Source organism: Artibeus jamaicensis, unplaced genomic scaffold (genome assembly GCF_021234435.1).
Source record: "Artibeus jamaicensis isolate MK-2021 breed Jamaican fruit bat unplaced genomic scaffold, CSHL_Jam_final contig_793, whole genome shotgun sequence".
Taxonomy (NCBI): Eukaryota; Metazoa; Chordata; class Mammalia; order Chiroptera; family Phyllostomidae; genus Artibeus; species Artibeus jamaicensis.
The window spans coordinates 7,808,002-7,828,775 of NW_026521975.1; the positions used below are offsets into that span (position 1 = coordinate 7,808,002).

Genomic DNA, 20,774 nt, shown 5'->3' on the forward strand with positions numbered 1-20,774 from the left:
AGTCTCCCTGTTCATCTGAACCAGATGCTCCAGGGATGTTCTTTGTGTGTGTCCTCCTGTTGTAGTGAAGCCTTAATTGTTGTTGGCATTTCATGGAAAGACTGACCATCAAGCTTATTGGTTTTAAGGAATGGCTGTGACTACAGTGGAGGAACATGTCCTATGAAAAAGGATTTGCTTCAGCAGGGCTCTGGTGCCTGGTGAGTCTGCCCTTTGAGTATTGTTTCTGGAGGTGGTTGGGTGGTACCCTGGAGTGGTCTGAAGCTGGCTATCATGTGTGTTGGTTCTGGGGCCTCTTGGAAGGGGCACTTTTGTAGGCCAAGGTGAGCTACTGTCTGTGCCCTGCCCAAAGCCCCTTGATATGAGCTACAAAGTGATCTACAGTTGGTTTCCACTTGTGCTGAGCTTGGAAGTACCTGGGAGAGACTAAGCTTTGAACTTATGCTAGCTACCAAGGTTGAGACTACTTGGCTACAGGTATAGGACACATGGAAGCCAGTTGTTCCTTATTTGGTGTTTATGGACCTTCGAGAGATTTTAGGAAAAGTCTGCAGTATAAGCCAATACAGGCCAAGACCACTTGTATGGAGAAGACCCGGGAAGTGGCTTGGGTGGGACTATAAGCTGAATGCTGTGGTTGTGTCAGGGAATCCCCATGGCGGGGCAAACAGTATTAGCCAGGTTGATAGAGACTCAGACAGAGTACCCACCTGTCTGTGAAGGCTGGGTGGAGGGAGATCTCAACAAAGAAACAATAGCTTTTGCCAGCACTTCTTTCTGGGAAAATGCTGCTCTTCCAGCCCTTGCCCTGAAGCCAGACAATTAAGTTCCTTCCTGTATGTCCCTGGCACCTTTTGAGCTTCTGCCCCATCACTGGAGCCGAGAGGGAGTGAGAATGTCAGCAAGTAATTTGGTTTGTGGAACCCTTTAAGAGGAATGCCTAGACTGAATCTGTATATTGCTTTGGGTAGTATGGCCATTTTAACTAAGAGGATTCTTCCAGTTGATGGACGTGAAATATCTTGCCATTTCTTTGTATGTTTTTCAATTTCTTCTAATAATGTCTTCCGGTTTTCAGCATATAGGTTCTTTACATCCATTGCTAGTTATGTTTAGGTACTTCATTTATTTTTTTGTTGTGTTAATTGCAAAAAGAATTGTTATTTTCATTTCTTTTTCTGTAATTTTACTATTAGTATATAAGAATACAATGGATTTTTTATTTTATATCCTACAACTTTACTGTATTTTTTATTGTTTCTAATACTCATCTCTATCAAAATTCTAATGACATTTTTTAAAGAAATACAACAAAAACCCCATCAGATATATATATGGAACCACAAAAGACCTGAAATAGCCAAAGAAATCCTGAGAAAAATAACAAAGCTGGAGGTATCACACCTCCTGATGTCAAAGGGTCAATAATCAAAACATGGTATTGACAGAAAAACAGATGTTCAGACCAGTAAAACAGGATTGAGAGACCAGAAATATATGACCCAATAATTTTTGACAGAGAATCCAAAAATATACAGTAAAAAAAAAAAGAGAGAGAGAGAAAACCTCTTCAATAAATGGTGCTGGGAAAATTGGAAAGCCACATGCAAAAGAATGACACAGGACCTGCTGTTTCTCACCATCCACAGAAATTAACTCAAAATGGAACACAGACCTAAATGTGAGACCTGAAACAATAAATTGCATAGAAGAAAACATAGGTTTGAGATGTATGAACACAATGCACTATACAGATGACATACTATGGAATCATACACTTGAAACCTACATGATTTTATTAACTAATGTCACCCCAATAAATGTAATAAAAAATTTTTAAAAACTAAACTTAAACTTATCCCTAACCCTAATTCTAAGCCTAATGAAAACTCTAAGCCTAACTCAAGCCTAATTCTAAACCTATCCCAAAACCTAACCCTAAGCCTAGCCCTTAACCTAACGTTAATCACAATCCTAACAGTGATTTCAAAGCTAAATCCATTCCTACTTTTAACACTACCTCTGATCATAAACACAACACCAACCCTAAGCTTAACTCTAACTCAGTTTCTTACCCTAAATGAAACTCAAAATTTACCCTTAACCTTAACACTTCCTCCATAAAAACGAGCTGATTAGGACTCCATAAACCCTCCATCTCAGCCATTACTTCACCAGAAATTATGGGCCCCCTCTTCTTGGCACTGGAACCCTGGGCTGGGGGCCCTCACTCCTCAGGAGGGATCTCCACAGCTGAGGTATTTCTCCTGATTTTTATCTGCCACAAATGGGTGTAGAATCAGTTTGCTTTGTGTCTCCTTCCCTCCTGCTAGTCTTGATGTGACTTCTTCTGTATATCCTTAGGTATAGGACTTCTGATCAGCTAGACTGCAGGCAGTTCTGCTTGATGGTTGTTCTATAGTTTAGCTGTAATTTTGATGTGGTCGTGGGAGGAGGCAAGCACAGAGTGTACTTACTCCACCGTCTTGTCTGGAAGACTGGCTAGACCACATTTTGTTTATTCATCAATCCATTTAATAGACTTTTGAGTTGTTTCCATATTTGGACAATTATGAATAGTGTTGCTATGAACATTCATGCACAACTTTTATTTAAATACCTGTTTCCAATTCTTTAGAGCATATGCCTAAGAGAGAAATTGCTGGGTGATGTGGTTAACTTATTGAGGAATTGCCAAACGGCTTTCCACAGTGGCTGAATTAATACGTTTCTACCAGCAGTGGATGAAATTTCCAATTTCTTTACATCCTCACCAACACTTGTCATTTTCCATTTTGTTTATTATGACCATCCTGGTGTGTGTGAGGGGATATTGCACTGTCATTTCAATTTGCATTTCCCTGAGGTCTAATGACCCTGAGCACTTCTGGGTGTACTTGCTAGCCATCTGTGTATCTTCCTTTGAGAGAGGTCTCTTTGAGTCCTTTGCCCATTTTCAAATTGGGTTGTTTAACTTTTTAAAAATTTATATTTATTGATTTTAGAGAGAGGGAGGCTTTGATTTGTTGTTCCCCTTATTGATGCATTCATTGCTTGATTCTTCTATGTGACCCAGAATTGAACCTACAACCTTGGTATATTGGAATGCCACTCTAACCGACTGAGCCACCCAGCCATGGTGGTTGTTTGTCTTTTTTGCATGAAGTCTACTTTAACTTCAGAAAGCAACTTTCTTCTTTCAGATAATTTCCCTTTATTTTTACTATTTGTAACTTTAATGTGAAATTAAGGATTGCTAATTACATGTGATATTTTTTAAAACATGGTTAAACAAATTATATGCATTGTTTACATGAAAGGATCTGCTTTTGAGATGATGCTATCTTAGTTTTCAGAAGAACAACAAATGTCCTTATTAGGGGAAACATTAAATCAAACTGCAATTTGAGTCTTAAAATCCTATTATCAGAATGCCATGGACCTTCCACAGCAGGGTCCAGGGTTTCCTGAAAGGTGGGTAAGGCATTGGCGATGGGTAACAAACAACAACACGCCTCAAAGGACAGTGAAGCTCTGTTCCATTTATTGCAAGTACATTTATTGCAAGCAGGTTTTTATATTTTCATTTTAGGTGGTGATTAACATTTGCAGGTGTATAGCATGATCACTTAAGCACAAAAAATCAATACTAAGGTAACCAGGAAAAGTACAAAAGTTCCCACAGGTTCAGTCATAATAAACAAAGATTATTTTTTACCAGGAGAGCCATAAATCAGACAATTAGAAATAGCTGTATGTACAGAATTTGAATGTCTTACTGTATATTAAAGTTCTCAGAATTTGTCATGGGTCAAAAGGATACACTAGATTGAGTAGAGTTAATAGGAAATTTATTATAAGGCCTTTGTGATGTCCAACTTGGCTATCTATCCTTTTCTGTCTAAAATGTTTCTCTGTGTACTATAAACTCTGACTCTTTAGTAACTGTTTCTACGTGTTTAGTTTGTAATAACTAGCCAGCTTTTGTTATTTCTTTGCCTGTCTAATTGATATATATTCCTATTCAAGGTAAAGGAGGGGCTATTACTCCAACAACTTTTAGACATACAGGGACTTTGTTCTCTGGTCAATAAATTATTTTATACTACTTCATTGGAATTATGCTAATTAATGAACCTGATATACAAGTGTCTAACAATCCCAGCACCTTTTAATCACCTAAAACAAACATGTAAGGAGAGATAGACAGGAAATCCAGCCACAGTTGCCTCTGCCTTGCAGATGCATCTCAACTGTCCCGACCGTATCCCTGGGCTGTGGGTAGGGGTCTGTATAGTTTATACTTGTCTTGGAAGACCCTTTGTATCTGTGGGTAAGGAACAGTAGTGGGAAAGTCTTTCTAATCTGTTCTTCCAATTCCTTGACTGTTGGCAGCACAACCTGTTCTTGCAACAATAACCTGGTTCTTTATTACCTGGCCTTAACTCTTGATTTAAGAGATCTAACTTGTTTTTCTTGTTTCTGGTACACCATGGCGGTCCTGATCGCTTTGAGTTGCTCAAACCAGGGTAATTTATACAACTTGACATGTTTTTTCTTACAGTTAACAATTATATTACCCTGGCTGTTGTACTCCCCTGTATAAGGGAGAGGGGAATCTGGGGATTTCCATCCTTTCGGGCAGTTCTGTGGGGAATACTAATGTTTCCCCCTGAACTATCCCTTCCTCCTGGGTGATTTTCACAGGAATAAGTAAGTACAGTACAATGCCTATATTCAGCAGCAAGAGTAAAATAATTAAAATAAAACGGCCAATTGTTAACCCATTTTGGATGCCATGTTCTCTTCCAGGGAGATGAATTCCTTGAACTCGAGTCCTCCATGCCCAGACCTTGTCAGACAGCATGGTTGGAAAGGGACATGGCATCAGAACAGGTGGCAAAACACTGCTTTTGTAACCTGAGATGTTAAATACCATGGAGAGTGAAGAGTCTCCTCAGTTAAACCTCATTAATTCTCCAAGATAATATTTTAAATGAGGGTAGAAGTTCAACAAATTGTAGCAAGAGAGACCAAATATTTACACTGATAAAAATTAATCAGAAAGAGATGTTGGTCACTATAATTCTAGGTGGATTTTTTTTGCTTACATTAGGCAAACTGTATTATAACCAGGAAAATCATAGTTAACATGACCAATTGAGGGATTTAACTTTTTACATACTCGTATATACCAAGTTGTAAACACCCAAGAATCAGGTAGCATGCAAAAACTAAGTCTTAGTGAATACTAATTGCATTCCACCCAGTTAGGAAATACAGTTTCTCTAAATAGAAATAGACCAAAACAGTTCAATCAACTTTCAAGTGCTAAATAAGTAGACAGAAAACATAAACAAGCATAAAATTTATTTAGTCTAAAAACATATGTGATAGGCTTTGCACCAAAATCTCTTAAAAAAAAGGTTGCTTCATCTTAAGTAAAATGTATCTGGAGAACTGCCTTAGAAATAAGAACTGGTGCAGGAATAAATGGAACCCTCTCACAGTGAAGGCTGAGGTCTCAGGATTCAGGGTGCACACTTGTCTCATTTAGCATTTTGGTGATCACTCTGGAAGAGGAAGTTCACAATGGCACATTTAGGTTGTCTGATGAACCCAAAATGTTGAATTATAACAACGTTGATTCTGGTAACGATGCATGGCAGGAGGTCAGCTCTGACAGCTTGCTGTCTAGGGGTAAAGATGTGAATGGGCTTACCTGTTCTCAGAGGGCTGTGGCTTCCCTCCTTGGCCTACTCAACAGTCATTATGTCACCCCTACTATGTGGTTGGTGGTGATAATATAAAGACGAAATGGACTGAGGAGGATCTCTGTTCAGGATGAAAACTGGGTACATAGGTTAATTGAATATATGCCCCAGCAGAAGTGTCTGGAGGGCCCTGTGGGGCATACCAAAGAGAGTGTTCTGGTCTACTATGAAAAGCTTCATGACAAATGTGCATATGTTTTGAGCATTTCCCTTCTTATCCTCAATTATGAAAACTTCTAAGCATATGGAAAACTTGTAAGGCTAGTATAATGAACCCGTAAGGCTAGGGTAATGAACATGCATATACATGCAGGTTCATCAATTATCGACATTTTGGCCACATTTATTCTTTCTTCTTCTTTGTCTTTTTCTTCCTCTTTTTATATTGTTGTTCAAATACAGTTGTCTCCATTTTCGCACCACCACAGCCCCTCCCCCCGCCCATTCCCTTCTCCCATCCTCCACCCTCCCCCTCTTTGGCTTTGTCCATGTGTCCTTTATACATGTTCCTTGATGGGCCTTCCCCTATTTTCCCCCATTATTCCTCTCCCCCCACCCCTCTGGTTACTGTCAGTTTGTTCTTTATTCTCATATTTCTGGTTGTATTACCATTTACCTCTAAATACTTATATATTTCCTAACAACAAGAATATTTTCTTATTAAAACACAGATTATTGTACAAGGGAATTTTAGCCTAGATACAATTTCATAGCTAAGACACAGGTAATATTCACATTTACCCAGTATTGAAACTGCTTTTCTTTTTCATACAATGTAGAATCCAATAAGGAATATGCAATGGATTTAGATACCATGTCTCTTCAAGTTCCCTTTGACTGGTTTATGTCTTCAGGCTTTTTCCCCATATCTTTCAAGGAACTGATATTTTTAAAGTATATTTTATTGATTATGCTATTACAGTTGTCCCAATTTTTCCCCCTTTATTCCCTTCTGTCCTGCACCCCCTCCCACCAGCATCCCCCCCACCCTTAGTTCATGTCCATGGGTCGTACATATAAGTTCTTTGACTTCTCCATTTCCTATACTATTCTTAACCTCCCCCTGTCTATTTTGTACCTACCATTTATGCTTCTTAATTCCTGTACTTCCCCCTCTATCCTCCTCTCTCCCCCTCCTCACTGATAACCCTCCATGTGATCTCCATTTCTGTGATTCTATTCCTCTTCTAGCATTTGCTTAGTTTTTCTTTTTGTTTTTTAGGTTAAGGTGTTGATAGTTGTGAGTTTGTTGTCATTTTGCTGTTCATAGTTTTGATCTCTTTTTCTTAGATAAGTCCCTTTAACATTTCATTTAATAAGGTCTTAGTGATGATGAACTCCTTTAACTTGACCTTATCTGGGAAGCACTTTGTCTACCCTTCCATTCTAAGTGATATAGCTTTGCTGGGTAGAGTAATGTTGGATGTAAGTCCTTGACTTTCATGCCTTTAAATATTTCTTTCCAGCCCCTTTTTCCTGCAAGGTTTCCTTTGAGAAGTCTGCTGATAATCTTATGGAATCCCTTTGTAGGTAACTGTCTCCTTTTCTCTTGCTGCTTTTAAGATTCTCTCCTTCTCCTTCATCTTCGGTAATATAATTATGATGTACTTCTTTGGGTACCACTTTTTTGGGGACTCTCTGAGCTTCTTGGACTTCCTGGAAGTCTATTTTCTTCACCAGACTGGGGAACTTTTTCTTCATTATTTGTTCAAATAAGTTTTTATTTCTTGCTCTTCCTCTTCTTCTCTGGCAGGATTTCTTAAACTCTGATTCAAATGTTGGAACATTTAAAGTTGACCCAGAAGTCCCCGAGCCTCTACTCATTTTTTTTAAAATTGTTTCTTCATTCAATTCTTCTTGAATGTTACTTTCTTCCTTCTGCTCCAAACCATTGATTTGAGTTCTGGTTTCCTTCCCATCACTATTGGTTCTCTGTACATTTTTCTTAATTTCACTTTTCATAGCCTTCATATTTTCCTCTATTTTGCAACCATACCCAAGCATTTCTGTGAGCATCCTGATTGCCAGTGTTTTGAACTCTGCATCTGATAGGTTGTCTATCTCTTCATCTCTTAGTTCCTTTTCTGGAGTTTTGATCTGTTCTTTCACTTGGGCTGTATTCCTTTGTCTTGACACAGCTGTTATGTTGTGCAAATACCTAGGGGCAGAGCCTTAGGTATTTGCTAGGGTAGGGCAACCCACATGGATGCACTGTGGCACTATCAGGTGGGGTCAGAGAAGGAACAATGCCTCTTGCTGGTTTCTCTGCTGGCTTTCAGTCACTTCCCCCACTACTCACAAGAAAAACGGGCCCTGTGGTGCTGATTTCTGGGTGGGTGAGTGGGTTTGTGTACATTCTAGGGCCTATGGGTCTCTCCAGTGAAGTCTCCTCTGAGGGTGGGAGTTTCCCCCGCTACTGCAACCCCCTCAGGTTTTTTCAGTCAGAGGTTTTGAGGCCTTCTTTTCCCACACTAGAACTCTGGTCTGTCTCACACTCCAGTTGTTTCTCCCGGTTTATCTGCACACAAACGTGGGACCACCAGCCTCCACCTCACCTGCCTGGTCCTCCAGCCCTACCTTGCTTCGCATCCTCTCCATCCCAGCTGCCCATCTCTGCCCCTCCTACCAGTCTGGATGAATGCTTCTTCTTTAAGTCTTTGATTGTCAGACTTTCATACAGTTCGATTTCCTGGCAGTTCTGTTTTGTTTTTTGTTTTCAAATTTCTTTTTCTTCTTTCAGTTGTGCAAGGAGGCACAGTGTAGCTACCTACACTTCCATCTTGGCTGGAGGTCTGTGGCACTGATATTTTTGATGATTCTAGGCCAGTTGTTATGCAGAATGTCTCCCAATCTGGATTTGCCCAGTTGTTTTCTCATCATTATATTCAGGTCAGACACTTAGGGCAAGAGTCCAGCCTTGGTGATATTAAGTAGGCATTGGTAAGTAGTGTCATTATCATTGGGCTTTATACTCTAATCACCTAAGCAAAGAAATCAATGTCTAATAACTGACACTTGGTATATAAGAAGGACAAAATTGATACAGAATCTTTGTCCACCACCATCTTCATTCCTAGAAAATAAATAGAAATGCTGGCTAATGCTTAACAACAGAAACCAAAAACTATTTGATATACTGCCATGTTTCAAACCAAGAAAGGCAAACCTCAAGCTACTTAAGAGTTCAAGCTATAAGCTGTTGCTATGGGTGAAAAAAATCACATATAAAAAAAAAACTAGGACCTTTGTGTTAGGAGATAATTCTCTGAGGCATTTCTGCATATGACAATTTTTGTCCTAAACTATCTATTTAAGGATGACTTGTACAGCAGATAGCCCTGGAAACAAGAGATGTTGTCTCCCCATGGGTTGAGGGAAGAATTATTTCATGATAAAGGTAATAATGGTAACGTCCTCAGAGGAAAAAGTCAGACACATTTGACCCCTTAAAAGATTGAGGATTTGTTAAACTCTGAGTTAATCAGCTGAGACACAGACCCACCATATGCAGAGCATCTACCTGGGCCTTGGGGGTAAAAAGAATTGATTATACATGAAGCTAATGCTGCTTGCAGGGCCTGAATCCATGTGGATTTGTCTCCTTAGTGGTTGCATATATGGAAATGTGGCAAGCTGACCTAGCAGGTAAAGTAGTCACTGCTGCTTAGGGAGTCCTTGAGTTCTTGTCACTATGCAACCCACCAATAAGCACAAACAGGGTTCAAATTCACAATATTCACATATGGTGGAAACCTCAACCTGAGAAATTAACATTGAAATGCATATGAAGCCAATAAAATCTTTTAGGCCCTACAACAGGCAAACTTGAAACTGATCTATATGGGTGTTTCCATAACCCACAGCATGCAGAGTTTCCATGGAAAAGAACCTTGCCAAATATCATTTCACAATTTACAAGATTAATAACCACAGAAGAAAATGTACCACTGTGACAGTGAGGGACTATATTAGCAACTACAAATGTTAGAGAAAATAGAACAAATTAAAGGAGACTTTAAATAACTGTTTAAAACAGTTAAATAGGTAAAACAAAGAAAACACATTGAAAAGTGAGCATAATGGACAGTAATACTAATAACAGGACTTCAGGTCAAGATGCAGAGTGAATAAACACTGTACTCACCTCCTCGCACATCAAAATTACAAGTCAACTACGGAACAACCATCATTGAGAACCACCTGAACACTAGCTTAACAGAATTTCTGTAAATAAGAACATAAAGAAGATGCCACTACAAGACTGGTAGGAGGGGTGAAGATATGGAATGGGCAAATTCCACACCCTTGGTGTGGCAATCAAGAATCAGGAGGGAACCCTGGCTGGTGTGGCTCAGTGGATTGAATGCTGGCCTCTGAACCAAAGGGTTGCCACTTCAATTCCCAGTCAGGCCACATGCGTGGGTTGCAGACCAGGTCCCCAGTAGAGGGTACATGAGTGGCAACAACACATTGATCTCTCTCTCTCTCTTACTCCTTCTCTTCCATTCACTCTAAAAATAACATAAATAAAATCTTTTTAAAAAGTAACAGGAGGGATATCTCGGCTGAGGTGGTACTTCCTGGAGGAGCATGAGCTCCCAGCTCCACACGAGGCTCCCCAGCCCAGAGCAACAGTGCTGTGAAACCCAGTGGTGATTGTGATCCAGAGAGACAAAAGTCTGTTAGTGACTGAGGCACTGCTTTTAAATGGACTGCACATAGACTCACTTGTTCACAAACTCACTCATTGTAGGCTCCAGTGCAAGAGCTGCAGCTTGAAAAAAGCCGGGGACATGTGGGGAGGAACTGAATTGACTAACTTCCTGGTAGGGGTTGGGGCAACTCTGTCCAAAGACAGAAGTGCTGGTAGGTGCCATAGTTCCTTTGTGAACTCCCCTCCAACCCAGCAGATTTGGCAGAAGAGGGCACAAAATCTGAGATCTCCATTAACCTTGATGACACCATTTTCCATGTCCTGGTCGTCACCTGAGACCCTGCCACACCCAACTTGTTCACTTGGCCAGAGCTTCTTCCAGCTGCTCTTCCACAGGAGTAGCCTGCTTTGGCTTACGCTACAGAATTTCCCAATATCTCTCAAGGGTCCACACACCCCAAACAAGCAGTGGTGCAGTGGTATGCCTTGTAGCTCTTGCTAAGTGACCCCAAGCCCAGCACAAGTGGCAAGTGGCCTCGACTTGCATTGTAACTGCCAGTAAGTGTCTCCAAGCCTGATATAAGCAGTAGCCAATCTTGTCCTAGAACATAGCTTCAATTAAGCAACAACAAGGCTGGCACAGGTAGTAGCTGGCTTCAGGTTGCAGTGTAATCAATCTCTCACAGGCACCTCCAAGCCCAGCAAAAGCAGCAACCACGTTCACATCACTTTGCAGCTTCTGCCAGGTGACTCCAAGCTGGGTACAAGCAGCAGCTGGTGTGGGCTGGCACCCAACCCAACTGGCACTCTTCCCAACTGGCTCCAGAGCCAACACATGGAGGGCCACATTCAGACCACACCAGAGAACAACCCAAGCAGTTCCACAAACAACACCCAAAGGATACACACAGCTGGCACCAGACACATGCTAAAGTGGCTCCTGCTGTGTGGGCTCAGCCCCTGTAGAACAGCTCATCCACTCTAGTCACGGCCAGACCTCAAGGCCAGTGAGGGTCAATCCCCACTCACTGACATGCCAACAATAATCAACACACCTGCTGATGTGTAGTTGATCGGCCAACTACAAGAGGAAGGCACACACAACCCATACAAGGGGATACCCCTGAAGAACTCAACTCAGGTGGATGGGGAGAATGTGCCACTGGGTGTCACAGGACACCTTCTGTACAAGTCTTCTTTGACAAGACTGGCAGGCATAGCAGATCTACCTAGATGTAAACACATGGAAGTAACCAAAATGAAGAAACAAGGAAACATGTTCTAAATGAAAAATAGGACAAAACTGTAGAAAAGAACTACATAAAATAAAGACAAGCAATCTACCTGATTCAGAGTGCAAAATGTTTGTTATAAGGATGCACACTGAACTTGGGAGAAACAGCAATGAACTCAGGGAGTACTTTAACAAAGAGCTAGAAAACATAAAAAGAGATATAAAACAAAAAAGAACTAGTCAGAACTACAGAATACAATAAATAAAATGAAGAATACATTGAGGGAAAGAGCAGCTGATAGAAGCAGAGAATAGAATACGGAATCTCAAAGGCAAGTTAGAATAAAACACAATCAGAATAGCAAAAAGAAAAAAGAATTAAAAAATGAGGGTAGTTAATGGTACCTCTACGAAAACATCAAGCATACCAATGTGAGTATCACAGGGATACCAAAAGGAAGATAGAGAGAGCAAGAAACTGGAAACCTATTTGAAGGAATAATGACAAAAAACTTTCCTAAACTGACCAGGGAAATAGACATACAGGTACAGGAAGCATAGAGAGTCCCAAACAAGATGAATACAAAGAGGTCTACACCAAGACACATCATAAAATGCCAAAAGTTGGAGACAAAGAATCTTAAAAGTAGCAAATGAAATCAGTTAGATATATCTAAAGAGGCTCCTATAAGACTCGGCTGATTTCTCAACAGAAACTTTGCAGGCCAGAAGGGATTGGCACAAAACATTCAAAGGAATGGAAAACAAGAACCTAAAGCCAAGATTACTTTGCCCAGCAAAGCTATCATTTAGAACTGAAGGACAGGTAGAGTTACCCAGACGAGAGAAAGATAATGAAGTTTACCACCACCAAACCAGTTTTACGAGAAATGTTAAAGGGGTTTCTTTAAGTAAAAAAGAATCTAGCAAAAAGATAAATAAAACACAGGAGTGAAGGAAATCTCCCTGACAAAGGCAAACACATAAAAAGTACAGATGATCAAATAATAATAAAGCCAATACAAAGGTGTTTATTTAAGTAGGAAGATAATGTGAAATTACAACAATACACAGGAATACAAATTAAGGAATACACAAAAACACAAAAGAAGTAAAAAATAATGGCAAAAATGCAAATGTGGGGGGGAGTGCATCAAAATTGTAGTGAATTTAGACTGTGTTCAAACTTAAGTAGTCATTGATGTAGGCTGCTATACCCATAGCTTGGTATACACAAAACACATGGTAAACACACAGAAAACCCTAAACAATAAAGCCGTAAGTGATATAAAAGAAATAGAGAGGTCAGAAAACTACACAACACTAAAGAAAGAAATTAAGGAAGACACAAATAAATGGAAGCATATACTGTGTTCATGGATTGGAAAATTAACATAATCAAAATGTCCATATTACCCAAAGCAATCTATAGATTCAATGCAATCCCCATCAAAATACCAAGGGCATACTTCACAGATATAGAACGAGCATTTCAGAAATGTATATGGAACCATAAATGATCCCAAAAGCAGCAGCAATTTTGAGAAAGAACAAACTAGGAGAGATCACAATACCTGATATCAAACTATATTATAAAGCCTCAGTAATCAAAACACTCTGGTACTAGCATAAGAACAGATACATAGATCAGTGGAACAAAATAGAGATCCCAGAAATAAATCTAAGTCTCTTAAGTTCCATTAATACTCAACAAAGGGGGGCAGAAGCATAAATAGAGTAAAAATAGCCTCTTCAACTAATAGTATTGTGAGATCTGGACAGCTTCATGCAAAACCATGAAATTTGACCACCAACTTACACCATACACAAAAATAAACTTAAGGTGGATAAAAGACTTAAACATAAGTCATGACACCATAAAAGTCCTACAGGAAAACATAGGCAGGGAAATCTCGGATATTCAATGCAGCAATATTTTCACCAATATGTCCCCTAGAGCAAGGGACATAAAGGAAAAAATAAACAAATGGGACTTCATCAAAATAAAAAGCTTCTGCATGGCTAAAGAAAATATTAGCAAAATGAAAAGAGAACCAATCATATAGGAAGATATATTTGCAAATGATACCTCAGACAAGGGTTTGATCTCCAAAATTTATAAAGGACTCACATGATCCAGGAACACAAACAACACAGGGCAAAGGACCGAAACAGACACTTATTTAAAGAGGACATGCACAGGGCCCAGAGACATGTGAAAGGATGCTCAGGATCACTAGCCATCAGAGAGATGCATATTGAAACCACAATGAGATACCACTCTACACCAGTCAGAATGGCCATCATTAACAAATCAATAAACAACAAGTGCTGGCAAGATTGTACAGAAAAGGGAACCCTAGTGCACTGTTGGTGGGAATGCAGACTGGTGCAGCCACTGTGGAAAGCAGTATGAAATGTCATCAAAAAACTAAAGATGGAACTGCCTTTTGACCTGGCAATTCTAATGCTTGGATTATGCCCTAAGAATCCTAAAACCCCAAAAGAACCTATGTACCCCAGTATTCATAGCAACTTTATTTATAATAGCCAAGTGCTGGAAATGGCCTAAGTGCCCATCAATAAATGAGCGGGTCAAAAAATGGTGGTACACTTACAAAGTGGAATACTATGCAGCAGAAAGAAAGAAGAAACTTCTACCCTTCATGACAGTGTGGATGGGACTGGAGAGCATTATTCTAAGTGAAATAGGACCAGCAGTGAAAGACAAATACCACATAAGCCCACCTATTAGTGGAAGCTAATAAACAAAACAAACAAGCAAGCAAAATAGAACCAGAAACATGGAAATAAAGAACGAACCAACAAGCCCTGGCTGGTGTAGCTCAGTGGATTGAGCACGGGCCTATAAAACAAAAGATTGCAGTTCGATTCCCTGCCAGGGCACATGCCTGGGTTGCAGGCCTGTTCCCAGCAGGGGGCGGATGAGAAGCAACCATACATTGATATTTCTCTCCTTCTCTTCTAAAGATAAATAAAATATAATAAAATAAAATAAAATAACAATGAACCAACAGTAACCAGAGGGGTGGGGGGAGGAGATAATGGGGGAAAATAGGGAAAGGGTTGTCAAGGAACATGTATAAAGGACAGTGGACAAGGACAATGTGGGGGGATGATGAAATATGGGAGATGGGGGTGGGCAGGGCATGGGAGAGTAATGGAGAAAAATGGGAACAACTGAAACTGAACAACAATATAAAAAGAAAAAGAATCTATGAATTTAATTTTTTATAAACAAATGGGAAAAACAGAAATTTTTCCTTACCATAGAATAGCAACCAATAAAGGTAGAAAGAATGATGGAATGAAAACAAATCACCACTTGGTAGTCACCTTAATAATTGATTAAGACAAGAATCATCAATGGATGCTGAAATTATTGGGTGAAATTTTGAAGAGTAATAAGATACTTACATAGTCTCCATTATTCCCTTATAAGATACTTATTAATTATGGAAGGAATTATAGTAAGTGCACAATGAAGAACTCTGGCAGACCCCACCTTAACCAAGTGACCAATAGATACCACACGTCTCCTGCAGGAGGTACTGAAGAGCAAGGCTGGGGCCAGGGTGAAGCAAGGTGGGCACCTAGGGTGAACTGTTGTGTGTTTTTGTGAAGCTGAGAATGAATATCACCTTACATTTTGTGCACAAGATACCTCCTTTATCTTACCCTCGTTGCAGCCCTGCTGAAAAGAACGCACCATTACTTTTGTGCTCTTCTGGCCAAAATACATAACTGAATCTAATCATGAGAAAACATCAGACAAACACAAAAATGAAGGCCATTCTGCAAAACAACTGGCTTCTCCTCCTTAAAATGTCAATGTCACTAAAGACAAGCATTGAGTAATGATCCCAGATAAAAGGAGACTAAAAAAAAAACCATGACAGCTGAATGCAACACACATTCAGGGATTTTCTTTTTCTGTAAGTAATACTATTGTGACAAGTGTTGAAATTTGGATAAGATTCCCTAGATTAGGTAATAATAAGGTATGACAATTATGTAAGAGGATATACTTGGTTTTAGGAAATTCTGATTCAAGTGTTAAGGAGCAAATGGGCGTTATACCTGCAACTTACTTTTAAATACCTCAGAAAAAAATACCATGGGTAAGAAAATTTTTGTATCAGGTGTCCTGAGAACCATCACTAAAGCTAAGCAAAAATGGGGAAAGAAAATACTCATATCAACAGTGTCACCATCGGACAAGTAGGTTCCAGCAAATCTACCACAGCTGCCCATCTGATGTGCAAATGTAGAGGAATCGACCAAAGAACCATCAAAAAAATTGAGAAGGAGGTTGCTGAGATGGGGGAAGGGCTCTTTCAAGTATGCCTGGTTTAATAGTGAGACCAGCAAGTATTATGTGACCCTCACTGATGCCCTAGGACATAGAGACGTTTTCAAAAACAGGCACATCTCAGGCTGACTGTGCTGTCCTCACTGTTGATTCTGGTGTTAGTAAATTTGAATCAGTATCCCCAAGAAAGGGCAGACCCGTGAGCTTATAGACTGGGTGTGCAACAGCTGATCATTGGTATTAAAATGATTTCACTGAGTTGCCCTACAGCCAGTAGAGATATGAGGAAATTGTTATAGAAGTCAACACCCACATTAAGAAAATTGGCTACAACCCTGATGTGGGAGCATTTGTGTCAGTTTCTGGTTGGAATGGCAACAGCATGATGGAGCCAAGTGCTAACATGCCTTGGTTCAAGGGATGGAAAGTCACCCGTAAAGATGGCAGTGCCAGTACTACTCAAAGCTCCGGATTGCATCATGCCACCAACTCATGCAACTGACAAGCCCCTGCATTTGCCCCTCCAGGATGTCTATGAAATTTGTGGTTTTGGTGCTGTCCCTGGGGCCCAGTGGAGTCTCAAGTCTAGGACGGACATTGTTAAAGTCTGTTACCATGAAGCTTTGCGTGAAGCTCTATCTGGAAACAATGTGGGCTTCAATGTCCACAATGTCTCTCTGTGAAAGATGCTCATCATGGCAAAGTGGCAGGTGACAGTAAAAGTGACCAGCCAACAGAGGCAGTGGGCTTCATGGCCCAGGTGATTATCCTGAACCATCCCGGCCAGATCAGTGTTGGACGTGCACCTGTGCTGGACTGTCTACATAACTCATATTGTTTGCAAGTTTGTTGAAGGAAAAGACTGATCATCATTCTGGGAGAAAGCTGGAAGATGGCCCAAGGTTTTTGAAATGTGGTGATGCCGCCATTGTTGATATGGTTACCGGCCCATATGTGTGTGTTGAGAGCTTCTCTGACTGTCCTCCTCTGGGTCACTTTGCTGTTCCTGATATGAGACAAGACCATTGCTGTGGGTGTGATAAAAGCCACAGTGGCCCACAAGGCAGCTAGTGCTGGCAAAGTCACAAGTCTGCCCAGCAAGCTCAGAAGGCTAAATGAATACCATCCCCAATACTTACCACTCTAGTCTTAATCGGTCTCAGAAGAATGGTCTCAGAACTGTTTGTCTCAATTGGCCATTTAAGTTTAATAGTAAAAGACTGCTTAGTGATTGCAATGCATTGTAAAACCTTCAGAAGGAAAAGCGAATGCTTTCTGGACTACTTAGTTTTTTCTGTGTGGCAGTTTTTAAGTTATTAGTTTTTAAAATCAGTACTTTTTAATGGAAACAACCTGACCAAGAATCTGCCAGTGAATGTTGAGACCCATTAAACAAATTCTATGAGAAAAACAGAAGAATGAGTAAATATTGATAAATAGGATAAGCTAAATGTGGTAAAATGTTAATGTTTGGAAAATCTGTGCAGAGGGTATATGGAATTCTTGGTGCTATCTTGAAACTCTCCCATAAGTCTGAAATTGTGTCAAAAGATTTTTCAAACTCAAATATCTAACAGGGGTTCCCTATGAAGAGAATATGAACAATGGGAAGAGGCGACATGTACAAAACAGAACATTTTTCAGAACAGAAGGTCCAAGTCTTCAGTCTAAAGAATCACAAGCAGAATGTCTCTGGTAGATAAATTAAAAACAGGACTGCACTTACAAAAACCAGAACATTAAATTTGAATAGAAAATTCTAAAGCCACCAGAGAGAAAAGACAGAATATAAAAGAATGAGGGCTCTACTGGCAGCAGACTTCTTGTTAGTCACAGCTGCCAGAAGCCAATGGAACAATGGAATAAAGAACGTCGCTGTCAAACTCGTATTCTCTACCAAGGTGAACTATCTTTTGAAGGTTCGGGTATAATAAAGATATTTTTGGATATTCAAAAACTGAGAAAGTTTACTACTCCAACACCCTCACTGAAAGAGCTACTTACTAATATAATCTAAGAAAAAGGAAATAGACCTAAAAGGATGGAACTGGACTAAGATAAGAAAAGCAATGCTGAGCATATAAGTTGATAAGCAAGTCGCTAAATGTAGATACAGAGAGACTGAAAAGAGAGAGACAAGGAGACAGTGCGCACATTTCCAGCCAAGCTCATATGAGATGACATTCTGCCTTCTTGCTTTAGGTCTTCTACTCTAGACAGATGTCCTTTTTACTGTCTTCTGAGTGCCACTGTTTCCATGTTTGTGCCTTTTGTGGGTGATTTTGTGTTTAAAGTGGCTCCCAAACATAGTCCTGAAAAGCTCTGTAGTGTTCCTGAGTATAAGGTTGTGATGTGCCCTACAGAGAGAATATGCGCATTAGATAAGGCTCATTCAGTCTTTAATTATGATGCTGCTGGCTGTAAGTTCAGTGTTAATGAATCATCAGTATACAGGTTGGGGCAAAAGTAGGTGTACAGCTGTAAGTACATGAAACACTTTATTATTGTTATTTATTAATTATCATATTATTTTTACATGAACAACTATAAACCTACTTTCCCCCCACCCTGTATGTATATTTAATAAGCTGTCTTTACACAGCAATCCACATAAAACAGGTTTATGTGTTGATCGGTTGGCAGAACCGTGACCAGAGGCAGCCGGAGCCTGTGCCCGCATTGCCTCCAGGAGGGACGGTTGGGCGTCTGCTGCTTCGGCGTCCGAGATCACTTCACAGAAGCGGGAATGATGAGACTCGGCTCTGATTCTTTTTCAGCTAATTTAAAATTAGTGTTTGTTTTTTATGATCCTCTATTTCTACTTTCTTTCCACTTTCTGTCCCTTGTGTTCTGAATTAATTAGATTTTATTCTATGTTTTACTGGCTTTATAGTATGAAAGCATAATAATCTAGAGCTACAATTTGTGAAATAGCCTACAGTAACTATATTTCACAACAGGGCTTTCCCTCCCTTGCCAGGATAAAGTGTAAACATGCCTGCTAAATGTGCTCCTCGCTAACAGTCATATCAAGTAGTTTGAATTTACTCAGGTCATATAAATGAATCAAGAACTGTCATTATGCTCAGCTCTACATGAGTGTGTCGTTTGGTGAAAACCTCAGGGTCTATACATTTGGCCCATGTGTCCTAAGGGTTGAATTCATTTAAAGTCTGTCTGGAACCTTCAACTTCTTTGGGAATGGGCTGCACTTAAAATGACTGAAATCAAGCTGCTAAATTCAAGAATTCTGAGTTAAATATGCAGATGACATCACCTTATGCTCATAGTAAAGTATTCAAAGTACTGGGTGATGGAAATATTTTCTGTCTTGGCAGGCATGGTGTTTACATGGCTGAAAACATTTGTCAAAATTTATAGAGTATACAACCCTGGCTGGTGTAGCTCAGTGGATTGAGTGTGGGCCTTGCAAGGTCTTGGTTCCATTCCCCGTCAGGGCATATGCCTGGGTTGCAGGCCAGTTCTCAGCAGGGGACGCACAAGAGGCAACCATAGGTTGATATTTCTCTCCCTCTCTCCTTCCCTTCCCCTCTAAAGATAAATAAATAAAATCTTAAAAAAAGAAAGAAATTCTTTTAAAAAATTCAGAGAGTATACATCTCAGTAAATGTGACGTCAAAAACAAAAACCAAAAACCAAAACAAAACAAAAAAACCCCAAGAATCCTGTGGTACTTTAGGAGAAAATAATGCCAATAGAGGCTAAGAAATGGGTGGGGAGAAGTTTCTTTATTTTGCCTTATTCTTAGCCAAAAAGCTGAGGTAGAAATCTTTATTATCAAAAACTTAGTAGTAATGGCTTATTTTCCACATTTTCCTCTACAGTACCACTGTTTTTTTTTTTTTAAGATTTTATTTATTTTTAGAGAGGGGGAAAGGGAGGGAAACATAGATGTGAGAGAGAAACACTGATTCCTTGCCTGTCACACATTCCCCTGACTGACCAACCCTTGAGACTGACCAATGGGTGGATGGGGGGACATGGGGGGCTGGGCCCTGACTGGAAATGGAGAAGGTGACCTTCCATTTTGCAGGATGGTGCCCAACCCTCTGAGCCGCATCAGTCAGGGCTACAGCGCCATTCTTTACTTTGAATTTTTAATTGTCTTATGCAACAATTCTAAACTTTTCATCCAAAAAAAAAAAGTTTAATTTACATCCATGAATTAAAAAATGTTTTCAGCCATTCTCTAACATGGTTCAACTCTCAATTCCCAGAACTCACTCATTTGCAAGTGACCATGAGTGAAACAGGATGACTGAGATGAGAAAGGGAAGCAGGATGCTTCCTTTCCGCAACGACCTCTCTTTAGAACTGTTCAGCCTCTCGGTATTTATAAACATAACAGGCAGGTTCACAAACCCGTGCACTACGTGGCTGCTTTCCCTCCCACTACGTTTACAGGTAAGCGAGTCAATGAAAAGATTTCCTGTTACTTAATACACTTTAGGAGGGGTGAATTTAGGAGTGGGAAGAATGAGCCTGCTTGTTTTCTAACACTATCAAATGCCTTTTAAGAGCATCTGGAGATAGGTACCTGGTCAGGTGTAGCAGATATGACTCTGGTTTCCTTTAGATTAGATGGTAACCCTTTCTAAGACTCCCAGAAGCTCAGCCAGGAAGAGACCCCCATTTCTGGTAAGGCCCCCTCAGTGTTCAGATGGGCCATGTACCTACTCAGTCCCTCTTTGCTCAGGCTGCAAGCAACCTCACACACATGCTGGCAGCCATGCTGTGGGGACTGTACAGAGTTGTCAA

General features: G+C 40.1%; 1 pseudogene; it reads left to right on the forward strand.

The window, feature by feature from the left end:
- The first annotated feature begins 15,859 nt into the window (after nt 1–15,859).
- On the forward strand, nt 15,860–17,114 carry LOC128628518 (elongation factor 1-alpha 1-like; annotated as a pseudogene).
- Nucleotides 17,115–20,774: the final 3,660 nt, after the last annotated feature.